General features: G+C 43.1%; 1 non-coding gene across 1 annotated transcript; it reads right to left on the bottom strand.

Moving 5' to 3' along the window:
- Positions 1-6,452: 6,452 nt before the first annotated feature.
- LOC122422466 lies at positions 6,453-6,554 on the bottom strand. The gene has a single exon (XR_006263860.1). It is a non-coding gene; the product is annotated as a U6 spliceosomal RNA (small nuclear RNA).
- Between the last annotated feature and the right edge of the window lie 7,059 nt (positions 6,555-13,613).

The following is a 13,613-nucleotide window of genomic DNA, read 5'->3' on the forward strand; positions in this document are numbered from 1 at the left end:
GAGTTTATTTTTGTGTATGGTGTTAGAAAGTGTTCTAGTTTCATTCTTTTACAAGTGGTTGACCAGTTTTCCCAGCACCACTTGTTAAAGAGGTTGTCTTTTTTTTTTTTTTTTTCCTTGCCTCCTTTGTCAAAGATAAGGGGTCCATAGGTTCGTGGATTTATCTCTGGGCTTTCTATTCTGTTCCATTGATCTATATTTCTGTCTTTGTGCCAATACCACACTGTCTTGATGACTGTGGCTTTGTAGTAGAGTCTGAAGTCAGGCAGGTTGATTCCTCCAGTTCCATTCTTCTTTCTCAAGATTACTTTGGCTATTCGAGGTTTTTTGTATTCCATACAAATTGTGAAATTCTTTGGTCTAGTTCTGTGAAAAATACCGTTGGTAGCTTGATAGGGATTGCATTGAATCTATAGATTGCTTTGGGTAGAATAGCCATTTTGACAATATTGATTCTTCCAATCCATGAACACGGTATGTTTCTCCATCTGTTTGTGTCCTCTTTGATTCTAAACAAATGGGATCTAATGAAACTTAAAAGCTTTTGCACTACAAAGAAAACTATAAGTAAGGTGAAAAGACAGCCGTTCAGATTGGGAGAAAATAATAGCAAATGAAGAAACAGACAAAGGATTTAATCTCAAAAATATACAAGCAACTCCTGCAGCTCAATTCCAGAAAAATAAATGACCCAATCAAAAAATGGGCCAAAGAACTAAACAGACATTTCTCCAAAGAAGACATACAGATGGCTAACAAACACATGAAAAGATGCTCAACATCACTCATTATCAGAGAAATGCAAATCAAAACCACAATGAGGTACCATTACACACCAGTCAGGATGGCTGCTATCCAAAAGTCTACAAGCAATAAATGCTGGAGAGGCTGTGGAGAAAAGGGAACCCTCTTACACTGTTGGTGGGAATGCAAACTAGTACAGCCGCTATGGAAAACAGTGTGGAGATTCCTTTAAAAAACTGGAAATAGAACTGCCATATGACCCAGCAATCCCACTTCTGGGCATACACACTGAGGAAACCAGATCTGAAAGAGACACGTGCACCCCAATGTTCATCGCAGCACTGTTTATAATAGCCAGGACATGGAAGCAACCTAGATGCCCATCAGCAGATGAATGGATAAGGAAGCTGTGGTACATATACACCATGGAATATTACTCAGCCGTAAAAAGAATTCATTTGAACAGTTCTAATGAGATGGATGAAACTGGAGCCCATTATACAGAGTGAAGTAAGCCAGAAAGATAAAGAACATTACAGCATACTAACACATATATATGGAATTTAGAAAGATGGTAATGATAACCCTATATGCAAAACAGAAAAAGAGACACAGAAATACAGAACAGACTTTTGAACTCTGTGGGAGAAGGTGAGGGTGGGATGTTTCAAAAGAACAGCATGTATACTATCTATGGTGAAACAGATCACCAGCCCAGGTGGGATGCATGAGACAAGTGCTCCGGCCTGGTGCACTGGGAAGACCCAGAGGAATCGGGTGGAGAGGGAGATGGGAGGGGGGATCGGGATGGGGAATAAGTGTAAATCTATGGCTGATTCATATCAATGTATGACAAAACCCACTGAAATGTTGTGAAGTAATTAGCCTCCAACTAATAAAAAAATTTAAAAAAAAAAAAAAAAAGAAGGAAAAAAAAAAAAGAAAAAAAAAAAAAGAATAGTAAAATCTCTCATTATTTCTGATTTTGTTTGCTTATTGAAATAATATTTTGGATTTATGGGATTAAGTAAAGTATATCATGAAAATATATAGTGGTTAAGACTCAGTACTTCCATCCCAGGGGGCATGCGTTCAATCCTAGGTTGGGGAATTAAGATCCTGCATGGTGCATGGACATATATATAATATAAATTAAATATATATAATTTCACATCTTTTTAATGTGACTATTAGCAAACTAAAAATTTAAAATTATCTATGTGCTTTGCATTACTTTTTTTTTTTATTTTTTAAAAATTGAAGTATAGTTGATTTACAATGCTGTTATTTTCAGTTGTACAGAAAAGTGATTCAGTGATACGTATATATGCTTTATATATAAATATATTTTTGGGGGGATTCTTTTCCCTTACAGGTTATTACAAAATATTGATTGTAGTTCCCTGTTTCCAGTTGGTCCTTGCTGGTTATCTATTTTATATATATGCTGTTGTTGCCAAGTCATGTCCGACTCTTTGCCACCCTATGGACTGTAGCCCATCAGGCTCCTCTGTCCATGGAATTTCCAGGCAAGAATACCGGAGTGGGTTGCCATTTCCTTCTCCAAATTTCTACATACAATAATGTATATATGTTAATCCCAAACTCGTAATTTATCCCTCTTCTCCCTTTCCCCTTTGATAACCATAAGTTTATTTTTCTGTCTGTGGGCCTGCCTGTTTCTGTTTTGTATACAAGTTCCTTTGTATCTTTTTTTCTTTTTAACATATAAGCAACATCACATGATATTTGTCTTTCTCTCTCTGGCTCACTTCACTCAGTATGATAATCTCTAGGTCCATCCATGTTGCTGCAGATGGCATTATTTCATTCTTTTTATGGCTGAGTTATATTCCATTGTATATATGTACTGCACCTTCTTTATCCATTCATTGGTCAGGGGACATTGAGGTGCTTCCTTGTCTTGATTATTGTAAACAGTGCTGCTGTAACATTGGAGTGTGTATATCTCTTTATGGTATATGCCCTGGAGTGGGATTGCTGGATAATGCATTACTTTTCACCTGGACAGCATTATTCTTCCTGGACTCGGTAAGAAAGGAAACAAATCGAAAAGATAATGGCTTAAGAAGCTTTAATTGTGGTAAACGCTTAGAAGGAAATGATCCTAAGCCAGAAGACTAGGAACCCTGGATAATCTTATCTTTTTCTCAACTCTGTCCTCCTGTCGAGTTATTTTTAAGTCCTGCTGCCTCCACTTTAAAATATACCTTTAAATCTATGTGCTATCACCCGATCTACTACCACCCTGTGTAAGCCTTCTGCATTTTGCCAACACTCTGTAAATATACTCTATTAACTCATTTCCTTGCTTCCCCTTCCAACCCTATGCAGTGTCCCTTCCCTCCTTAAAATTCATCAGTGACTTCCAGCTTTCTTCTCCAGGCTCATTCTCGACACCTTCCATCCCGCCCCTACCACCGAGCACACATACACCACACCTATCTCCCTTGTCTTTAATCACTTCATGTACTATATTTGCTTCAGTTTCAGTTTATATTCCATAGTCAGCCTCAGAGGTGTCATTCTTGACTATTCTGTTTCAAATAGTTCTTAATGAAAATAAAAAACTAATGTCTGTCCTGTTCCTCTGCCTTAATTCCCTCTTTGTTGGGTCTTTATCTGTTTTATTGATCAATGTACCCCAGCGCTAGTCCAAACCTTGGCGTATGGTGGTGGCGACGGCTAAGTTGCTAAGTAGTGTCCGATTCTTGCGACCCCTTGGACTGTAGCCTGCCAGGTTCCTCTGTCTCTGGGATTCTCCAGGCAAGAATACTGGAGTGGGTTGCCTTTTCCTTCTCCAGGGGATATTCCCAACCCAAGAATCAAACCAGGTCTCCTGCATTGCAGGCAGATTCTTTACCAACTGAGCTTCGAGGGTGTATGGCAGACTGATCAATATTTGTTGACATATTGAAAGGAAAACCCATTTAAAGACTTGCTAATCTTGTTTTGAAAATGAAAGTTCTTACCACCATTTAGCTCTTGGCTGTTGACTGCCAGCTTACCTCTTAACCATTTTTTTAAGGCGAGAAATAATTAGACTCATTATCTTTAAAGGGAAAGCAAGTTAACATAAAACATCATTTCCCCAAATTGTTTAATTTATTTCACACTGTGGGATATATAATATTAACTAAGTACCACAAATAGTCTTTAAATAAAAGACAGACACATAATAACACCAAAATAAAGATGAATAAAGTCAACAGATTGCCCTATGCTTTACTTTGTCAAATAACAGAGGTATTTTTGATATATTTTCTCTTGTGCTTCTCCATCCTAGGACTGTTTGGTTAGGGGTGGGTGCAGAAGTGCCTTCCTCCCCACAGCTTGAGGTTCACTCAGCTTGGGTCCTGACCCTATTGATTGGCTCACCCTGCTGAGTGGGTTCTGACCTGAACATCACTGATTTCTCAACCATCTAGGCTGGATCAAACAAACCACACTGGTACATACATGGCTGAAAGGAGAAAGCACAGCCCACATGAGTTTGGGACGTAAAGAAATCCACTCAGTAGTTTGCTGAGAAGCGTTTGGACAGCAGGTTTTAATGTTTTGGTCAGTGAGAAATATGCAAAGGTGAGTGCAGTGTATGTCCCCAGCAACAGAGGTTCTCCAGCTGTTGCCGGACCCAAGTTTGTGTGTCTGATGCACAGCGAGGCTAAACAAACTGAAATGTCAGAGTTTGGAACAGAGAAAGATTTACAGCAGAGCCAAACAAGAATGGCTCCTCAAAAACCTTGAAGTTGCTGATGCTTTTCAGGGAAGGGTTTTTAATAGGCAAAATTTGGGGTTAGCGCTGCAGGGTATGTGACTTTCTAATGACTGATTAGTGGTGAGGTAGCAGGAGTCATGCTCAGCCTGAAGTTATAATCTTCCACGAAGGGGAGGAAGAGGTTTAGTTCTTGCAGAAGAACTCAGAGATATATTGTTACAGATATTCCCTGAGAAGGAATCAGGACCCTAACCCACTGGGTTTCTTGACTTCTTCTTGTTCAGTCGCCAAGTCATGTCTGACTCTCTGCGATCCCATGGACTGCAGCACACCAGGCTTCCCTGTCCTTCACCTTCTCCTGGAGTCTGCTCAGTCTCCTGTCCTTTGAGTCAGTGATGCTATCCAACCATGACATCCTCTGTCTCCCCCTTCTCCTCTTGCCCTTAACGTTTCCCAGCATCAGGGTTTTTTTTTTCCCCAATGAGTTGGCTCTTCGCATCAGGTGGCCAAAGTATTGGAGCTTCAGCTTCAGCATCAGTCCTTCCAGTGAATATTCAGGGTTGATTTCCTTTAGGATGGACTGGTTTGATCTCCTTGCTTGACTGCTCCTCCCCTGTTTCTGCATTCCTTTCCTCCCATGATTAGCACCTGTTCAATCTGCTCTTTGGAACTCAGGGAAGGTCAAGGAGGCTGAATGAACTCTATTTCCTACAAACAAGAAATGGGAGGGAGGGCCAGCATATTAAAAGGATTTGTACTTGGGGGGCCCCCACAGAGTCCTGCTTGGTTTCAAGATGAGGACACAGACATACACATATACAGAGGGAAGACCATGGTAAGACACAGGGAGAAGATGACCATCTGCAAGCCAAGGAGCAAGGCCTCTGAAGAAACCAACCCTGCTGACAGCTTGATCTTAGACTTCTAGCCTCCAGAATTGTGAGAAAAGTAAATTTCTGTTGTCTCGGTCATTCTATGAGCTTCCCTGGTGGCCCAGTGGTAAAGAATCTGCCTGCAAGGCAGGAGTCTTGGGTTTGACCCCTGGAGAAGGAAATGGCAACCCACTCCAGTATTCCTGCCTGGAGAATTCCATAGACAGTGGAGCCTGGTGGGCTACAGTCAGTGGGGTTGCAAAGAGTTGGACACAACTGAGTGACTAGACAGCAACAACAACCATGCCATTCTATTGCAGGAGAATGGGACAGGAAAGAATGGTCACATTCCAGGTCGTGGGGAAATCCCTGGGACAGGCCACCAAGTGAGGGTTCTCAGCTTCATGCAGGAAAGAATTCAAGAGTTAGCCACAGTAAAGGGAAAGTGAGTTTATCTAAATCCACATCATATAGGCAAAATGTAGTCTGTGTCAGATGCTGAAGATGATGCTCTGATACTTTGGCCACCTGGTGTAAGAGCCGACTCATTGGAAAAGACCCTGATGCTGGGAAAGACTGGAGAAGGGGGTGACAGAGGATGAGATGGTTGGATGGTATCTCTGACTCAATGGACATGAGTTTGAGCAAACTCAGGGAGAGAGTGAAGGACAGGGAAGCCTGGCATGCAGGAGTCCACAGGGCGGGAAAGAATTGGACTTGACTTAGGGACTGATCAACAATAGTCTGTTTCAGAAGGTGAGAGTGGCCCCAGGGTGTGGGGTTGTTTAGTTTTTACGGGCTGGGTAATGTTATGTGCTAACAAAAAGAGGAATATTTGTTATGCTAACTATTTTGTTATGCTAATAGTTATGCTAACTATTTTGAAGAAAAGGCAGGAATCTCTAAGAATTGGGCCACCGCCCACTCTTTGACCTTTTATGGTCAGTCTGGGAACTGTCATGGCACCTGTGGGTGAGTCATTCAGCAGATGCTAATATTACGGTGAGAGGACAGTGAAGTTCAAGGTCTCCGGGAAGTGGAATCGCCTGCCATCTTGGGCCTAATTGGTTGTAACCAGTTTTCTTTCCCCCCTTAATAAAAATATGGAATGTTTCATGAATATTCATTCATCCTTGCTCAGGGACCATACTAATCTTCTCTGTATCATTCCAGTTTCAGTATATGTGCTGCCAAAGCGAGTGTTTTTTTTCCTTTGAGGTAATCATATGATTTTTATTATTTGATTTGTTAATAGTGGCAGATTACACTAATAGTTTTCTAATAGTGGCCCATCCTTGAATTCTTTTTTCCCTTTTTAACTTTTATTTTATGTTGGAGTATAGCTGATGAATTATGTTGCCATAGTTTCAGGTACACAGCAAAGTGGCTCAGCTATACCTGTATACACGTATGTATCCATTCTCCCCCAAACTCTCTTCCCTTTCAAGTTACTACATGATATTGAGCAGAGTTCCCTGTGGTGAGCACATTTTGTTACCAGTTTTTGTTGTATCCTCAGAGGCTGTTTTAAAGGTTCTGCCCTTGGGACTTGCCTCATAGTCCATTGGCTAAGACACTGTGCTTCCAATGGGGGCATGGGTTCAGTCCCTAGTTGGGGAAGGTCTGCATGCAGTGCTTAGTCAAATAAATAAGTAATGGGGGACTTCTTTGGTGGTCCAGTGGTTAAGACTCCATCCTTCCAATGCAGGGGCCATGAGTTTGATCCATGGTTGAGGAACGAAGATTCCACATGTCTGGTGGCACAACAACAAAAAGTTGTCCCCCCTACCCCCGTCCCCTGCCCGCCCCCCCTCCCGCCCCCCGCTCAATTCAGTCTGTGGTACTTTGTAATTACAGACTGAACAAAGTAGTATACCATAATCATTTTGCTTTTCATGTGCAAAAACTGAAGGGCAAAGAGATTAAGTAACTTCTCCAATTAATAACTGAAAGAGTCAAGACTTGAACTTTGGTAGACTGATTCCTAAACTTTTCCTTCTACCCACTGTGCTATGCTCTCTGTGTAGATAAACTGATAGAGGATAACTGGATAGAGTGCAAAAAATTCCTTCTTACTCCACCTGGGTCATATGCAACTAAGACAATATTGGAAAGCATTTTCCAAGGACATAATCCATATAAGGTATTGATGTTTTCCTCTGTAGGAGCTGGTAGAGGTTGGGGGCAAGTAAAACGTCCCCAGGTCAGCAGCTGATGGTCAGGGGAGATGGGGTGAGCTCCTCAGGATGTTTATAGAACAAAGATAGAGCTAGACTCTAGCTCCATCTATTGTTCTACAATTCTGCTGTTCCTGGTAGTTTTTGCAGAAGTACCTCCTTTTTGCCTCTCTTGACAGCTGTACATAAATTAATACTACAAGAAAAAATAAAAAAAAAAACACAAGACTTCCCTGGTGGTACAGTGGATAGGAATCCTGCTGCCAATGCGGGGGACATGGGTTCGATCCCTGGTCCTAGAAGATTCCACATGCCACAGAGCAACTAAGCCCATGAGCTGCTACTACTGAGCCTGTGTGCCACAACTACTGAAGCCCAAGCTCCTAGATCTTGTTCTCCACCACTAAAGAAGCCACTGCAATGAAAAGCCTGCTCCCTGTAACTAGAGAGTAGCCCCTGCTCTCTGCAAGTAGAGAAAGCCTGCGTGCAGCAACTAAGATCCAGCACAACTAAAAATAAAACAAATAAATTATTTTTTAAAAAACCCAAATCAAAAATAAAAAGGCTCATATGTGAAGAAACACACCTAAAAACCACAAATGTAGGTAAGCTAAACGTTGGATCTGTATTACAGCGGAAGCGCTAAGTAGGGAAGGCATTCTGTGAACTGTGAGATTTCTCCTGCGTCCTCTGCTGGCTGAGGTCATGAAAAGCACCATCTCTAGAAACTGAATTATTTTGCAGGAGAAAGGAAGGTCTGTTTCTCAGTGTACATTGCAGGGTAACATGGGACAAGTTTGTCTGCTGAAAGGAATCCCTCAGGAAGTTTGTTTAAAGTACAGAATCCCAAACCTCACCCTGTTGCAGTATGGGACTCTGGGAACCTGTATTTTTTAATGAACGTCACAGATTCTTATCAGGCAAGTGTGAGGAACATTTCAATAAGAGAGAGGCTAGAGCCACAGGGCCATTTCAACATGGCTGTTATTCCTAGTCTGAGATCTCATCACCTCTTGCCTGAATTATACCAGCAGCCTCTTAATTACTGCTCCAGGTTTCCTCATGGGTCCCTTCCAGTGCCTCATCCTCAGAGCAGCCAAAGAGACACATTCAGCACGAGAGCTGGGTCATTCCACGTCCCTGCTTCATGATTTCACATTCATCTTCGGACACAATCCATAGTCCCAAGCAAGGGCTGCCTGCCCCGTGTCCCATAGCCTTGCTTCTTGCTTGTTCCCTCTTTTCAGCTCACCTCCAGGCGCAGTGGCCCTGCTTGGAGCTGCTCTCATGATGCCCACCCTACCCTCACCTCTGCACACTCCACTCAGACCCCAGCTTCAACCATGCTCGATCCTGCTGTCTTCAACCTCCATCACCCTTGCTGCTCCCCACTTAGGAAGCCAACGCGGCTGCAAGTCAGCCTATCTTTGTCCAGTATTTTCACAGCATCTCCTCCTTTCCCTTTGGAGCACTTGTCATGATTGTAATTAATAAATGAGCTGTGTTTAAAGCTTAATTTTTCCTCTCAAGAATTAAAGGCCCATGGGCCAGAGACAGGGTCTGACCTTTCCCCACTGCATCCCTAGTGTTTTGTCCAGAGCCTGGCATATAGTAGGTACTCAAAAATATGCTAGGGATAAATGTAAATTTAGGGACTTTCCATTGGCACGCTGTAACTACTGAGGCCCATGTGCCCATGAACCTCAGTGAGGAGTAACCCCTGCTTGTCACAATTAGAGAAAGCCCACATGCAACAACGAAGACCCAGTGCATCCAAAAATAAATTTAAAAAAAAGTACACAGGGGAGATGGGAGATGGGAGTGCCAGGAGCCCCAGGCTAGCCACCAGCATGCAGCTTCCCAGAAACTGGCAGGCCTTAGGAGCCGAGTAGCTGCCAAAGACTTGGTCAACGAGATTCCTTTCTTCCCCACTTGCTGCTGGGATTGAGGGATATTGAGATGCAGGCCGGGGCAGCCAAGGTTATGTAATATATATGTTTTATTTTTAAAAAGGGCAGTAAATTGGTGTCTAGTTTGAAACTATAAACTTAAAAAAATATATGCTGAGGTTTTCTTGACATTCAGCTTTGGTTGCCTTGAAATTCCTCTCCAGCCCAGGTTCACCTGATGGGAAGATTCGTGGTGGGTTTTGTAGTGGGGGCAGCTGCTGCCGCAGGAGCCAGAGTCATGCCTCCTCTGGGAGGGAGAACTACTGTGAAGAGGAAAATGCCTTGAGGAGCTTTCTGGGTATGAGACTGTAGGCATCAGGGAGGGTCTTGGGTCAGAGGGGTCATGAGACTGAACTGCGCTGTCTGGGAAAGTGGAGGGGTTCTTGTTCCAGAGATTTGGGGTTCAAGGCGAAGAGAGCAGGGGGACGGAGAGAGAGAGGAGGGTCATCAGCAGAAGCTGGAGCTCGGGTGTAGGAGAAAAAAGTCAAGGAAACAGTTTTTAAAGAGCAGGGTTGTCTAATACACACACCTGGGGACTGCTGTGGAAATCAAGGGACTGGGGTTGAATTCCATCATGGGGTCCACGGTGGAGAGTGGGAACCAGGACTCGGCACACAGTGGAAACTGGAAGCAGAGCTGGCCAGGAGAAAACAACACTTCGACTCTTCCTGGGACTTCTCCCAACATGTACAAAAGACTTTATAGATTTCAAGGGGGCAGGGGAGACCCCAGCTGACATCTGGTTTGCGTCTGCAGAGAGTTCCTTTCCCAGACCTGTCGCTCATCTTCATCTCTGGCATCTCTTTTCCTTTTAGGGAAACCATGGTAGAAGGAACAGGAGTTTTGGAGACAGACTGACCTGAATTTGAGCTCTGTTTCAACTGCTTAACCCATTTGAGCCACGATTTTGTGAGCTGTAAAAAGCATCTCCCAGGACAGGATTATGAGTAGGCTTAAATTAAATGACATATCACACATACATGGGTTAAGAGTTTAGGTCTTGGAGTCAGATTGCTTGATACAAATCCTGGCTCTGCTGTTTGCTGGCTGTCTAATTTTTGGGTAAGTGATTCAATTTCCTTTTATGAAGAATAAGGCAAAAATTAGGTTGTTGGGAAGATCAAATGAGATAAAACAGTAAAGCACTTAGAATTATGCCTGGCATTACAGCTAATGTTTAATAAGTGTTAGCCATTACTGCTGTTGTTACTATTATTATATATGTACGATGTCTGGTTTTGATAGGACATTAATTAATGACTTCTCTTTAATTTGTAGGAATACAAGACCCGAGAATTCCCATGTTACAGACATCTCATTTTCCCGGAGGAGTTAACTAAAAGAGAATCAATTGATCACATACATCAATTATGAAGGTTCACAGAAGCTTTAATCATTTCTTTCCTCACTTTATCCTTCATAAAGATCTGTTGCTAAGGGGTTTAAGATGCTATTGATACAGAAGTATTTTTATTTGGGAAAAAACGATGCTGTCAGTTTTAAGAAATATACCCCATGTTTTTCTTTGCTCTTCAAAAAATCTTATAATTTAAATCTCCAGGCCTCATGCTCTCCCCATGGAGGGTCTGCTCTGCCTTTGATGCCCTTTGACTTTCTTACATTTAAATTCCTGCTATTGGGATTTCCCTGGTGATCCAGTGGTTATGGAACGCAGGAGACATGGGTTCAATCCCTGGTCGGGGAACTAAGGTCACACGTGTTGCATAGTACCTAAGCTCACATGGTGCAGTTACTGAGCCTGTGTGTTCCGGGGCCCACGTGCCACAACCTGAGAGTCTGTGTACCCCAACGAAAGATCCTGCCTGATGCTAAGATCCCGAGTGCCGCAACTAAGACCTGTCACAGCCAAATAAATAAATACTTTAAAAAAATCCTATTATTGCTTTAGGTTGATTGTTATCAGCTTCCTTTATTTTAAATATAATTTTATTTATTTGTGGCTGTGCTAGGTCTTCCTTGATGCTCAAGGGCTTTCTCTAGTTGCAGAGAGTGAGGGCTACTCTTCGTTGCAGACTCTAGAGCTTGCGGATTTCAGTAGTTGTGGCACACAGGCTTAGCTGTTCCACAGCACGTGGAATCTTCTTGGACCAGGGACTGAATCCATGTCCTCTGCAGTGGCAGGCAGATTCTTATCCGCTGCGCCACCTGGGAAGTCCAGTTGTTACCAAAACTGCAACATTCACAGGCCAAGTTTGTGAGAGCCGGTCTACAGTTTTATTTATTTGATTGTTTCTGGCTGTGCTGGATCTCTGTTGCTGTGTGTGGGCTTTTCCCTGGTCACGGTGAGCAGGGCTACTTTTCCGTGCAGTATGAGGGCTTCTCATTGCGCTGGCTTCTCCTGTGGAGCACGGGCTCCAGGGCCCTCGGGCTTCAGTGACTGAGATGTATGGGCTCCGTGGTTGGGGTTCCTGGGCTTAGCTGCTCCACGGCATGTGGGATCTTCCTGGACCAGGGATTGAACCTGTGGCTCCTGAATTGGCAGGCAGACTCTTTACCACTGAGCCACCAGGAAAGCCCTGTGAAGGCCGTTCTAAATAAAGAGTTTTTACAAGCGAGCCTTCCAGGCCCTGTCACTGTGGACCCACACTCTTAGGTGCCCTGGTTGTGGTGGTCCCTCCTGGGGTAAGCATAACTAGGTGCGCAGAGGGCCTGAGTCCAGGGCCTGGCTCTGCGCTTGGGTGTGTGATCTTGGCCAAAACGTGATCTTACATTTTCTCTTCTTCAGCTTCCTCAGGTAAAGTAAGATAAGCTGATGCTGGAGGGAGGGAGAGGAAATAGAGATCTGTATAGTCCTGAGATGTGGTTAACGCTCTACAAGTGTTGGTTCTTGCGGTTAATGGCTAGGATACTTTAGTAAATTATTTCGGGCCCCAAACCAGACTCTTTCCCACCCCTGGCTCAGGAATCATGAAGTCTAGCAGTGCTGGAATGCCAGGAAAGGCTCCGAGTTGGTGGTTAGTCTTATTCCTGAAAAGGGACCGTCCTACTCTATGTCGCTGTCTTAATTTTGTATAAAATGGGTCTGAGCCTCCCTCCTCATTACCTGCAGTGCAGAGACCTTCTCAGACCAGTGTACTTTCTCCTGCCTGGGGTGGGATTCAGTCCCCTCTCCTGTGGGGGACTTACAGCTAGGCCATTTCACTTTCCCCAACTGGTTTTTATAGATTCTATAAGATTCCTGATGATAAAATCAATGTGAAATGATTTTTAAATTGGAAAATGTTAGAAAAATACATTATCTTATAATAAGTTGGTAATAATGCTTATAGTAATAAATACCCAGGCTTATCTGAGCTTGTTTTTGCTTGTAGTTCATGATGCTGGTGCTCTAAGGCATCTAATTCCCTTCCTTTGGCAACGGTGGTCACACTGAGCAAGGTTCTATATCCAAGAAAGTTTGTGAAATACGTGTTAGTCAATTTTTGCTGATTATTAGCCGCAGTATATGATTTGAAGCAGGAAGATAGAGATTTTAGAGGGGATAATTATGTGGTATTAAACTATCCATGTGTTTTAAATTTGGATAACCTTGAAGAGTGTAAAAGGGGTTTATTTTCAGGCATTATGTTATAGATAGTTGATTTCAAGCTCCAAAGTGAGTGAAAATGTCTTTATTTCCAAATGTCTGTTCTTTTTTGGAACCCTCGATCTGCTTTCTCATTTGCAGCTTAGTGAGCGGCTGGTCATTAGTAGAGATTGTGGGAGAAAGTCCATGCCGTTCTCCTCAATCTAGCTGCACTTTTTACTGGAATGTTTGTGAGTCTGAGCAGGACTCCTAGTCTCCATGTTTGGTGGAAAACCCCATTTCAAATTCCTCTAACCTCGAGGGTCACCACTGCCCAAAGTCACCCCTTGTTTCAGGGACAAGCCCCAGGACAGGCTTCTGTTCTGCCTGTACAGTGTCCATCAGTAATGTGAGTTTTTCTACACTTCCTTGTATGAAAGATTTTTATATAAAAGTTCCATACGCAGATACAAACTCATCTGCCAGTGGAGCAGAACCTCTGTTCCTCTCCAGTCAGAATATCTTCATTTGCTAAGAAAAATCTGATTCAGGGCTTGAAAATCATGACCATAAAGATTGAAGGCAGGAGGAGAAGGGGCCGACAGA

This window comes from Cervus canadensis, chromosome 19, assembly GCF_019320065.1.
Source record: "Cervus canadensis isolate Bull #8, Minnesota chromosome 19, ASM1932006v1, whole genome shotgun sequence".
Lineage (NCBI taxonomy): Eukaryota > Metazoa > Chordata > Mammalia > Artiodactyla > Cervidae > Cervus > Cervus canadensis.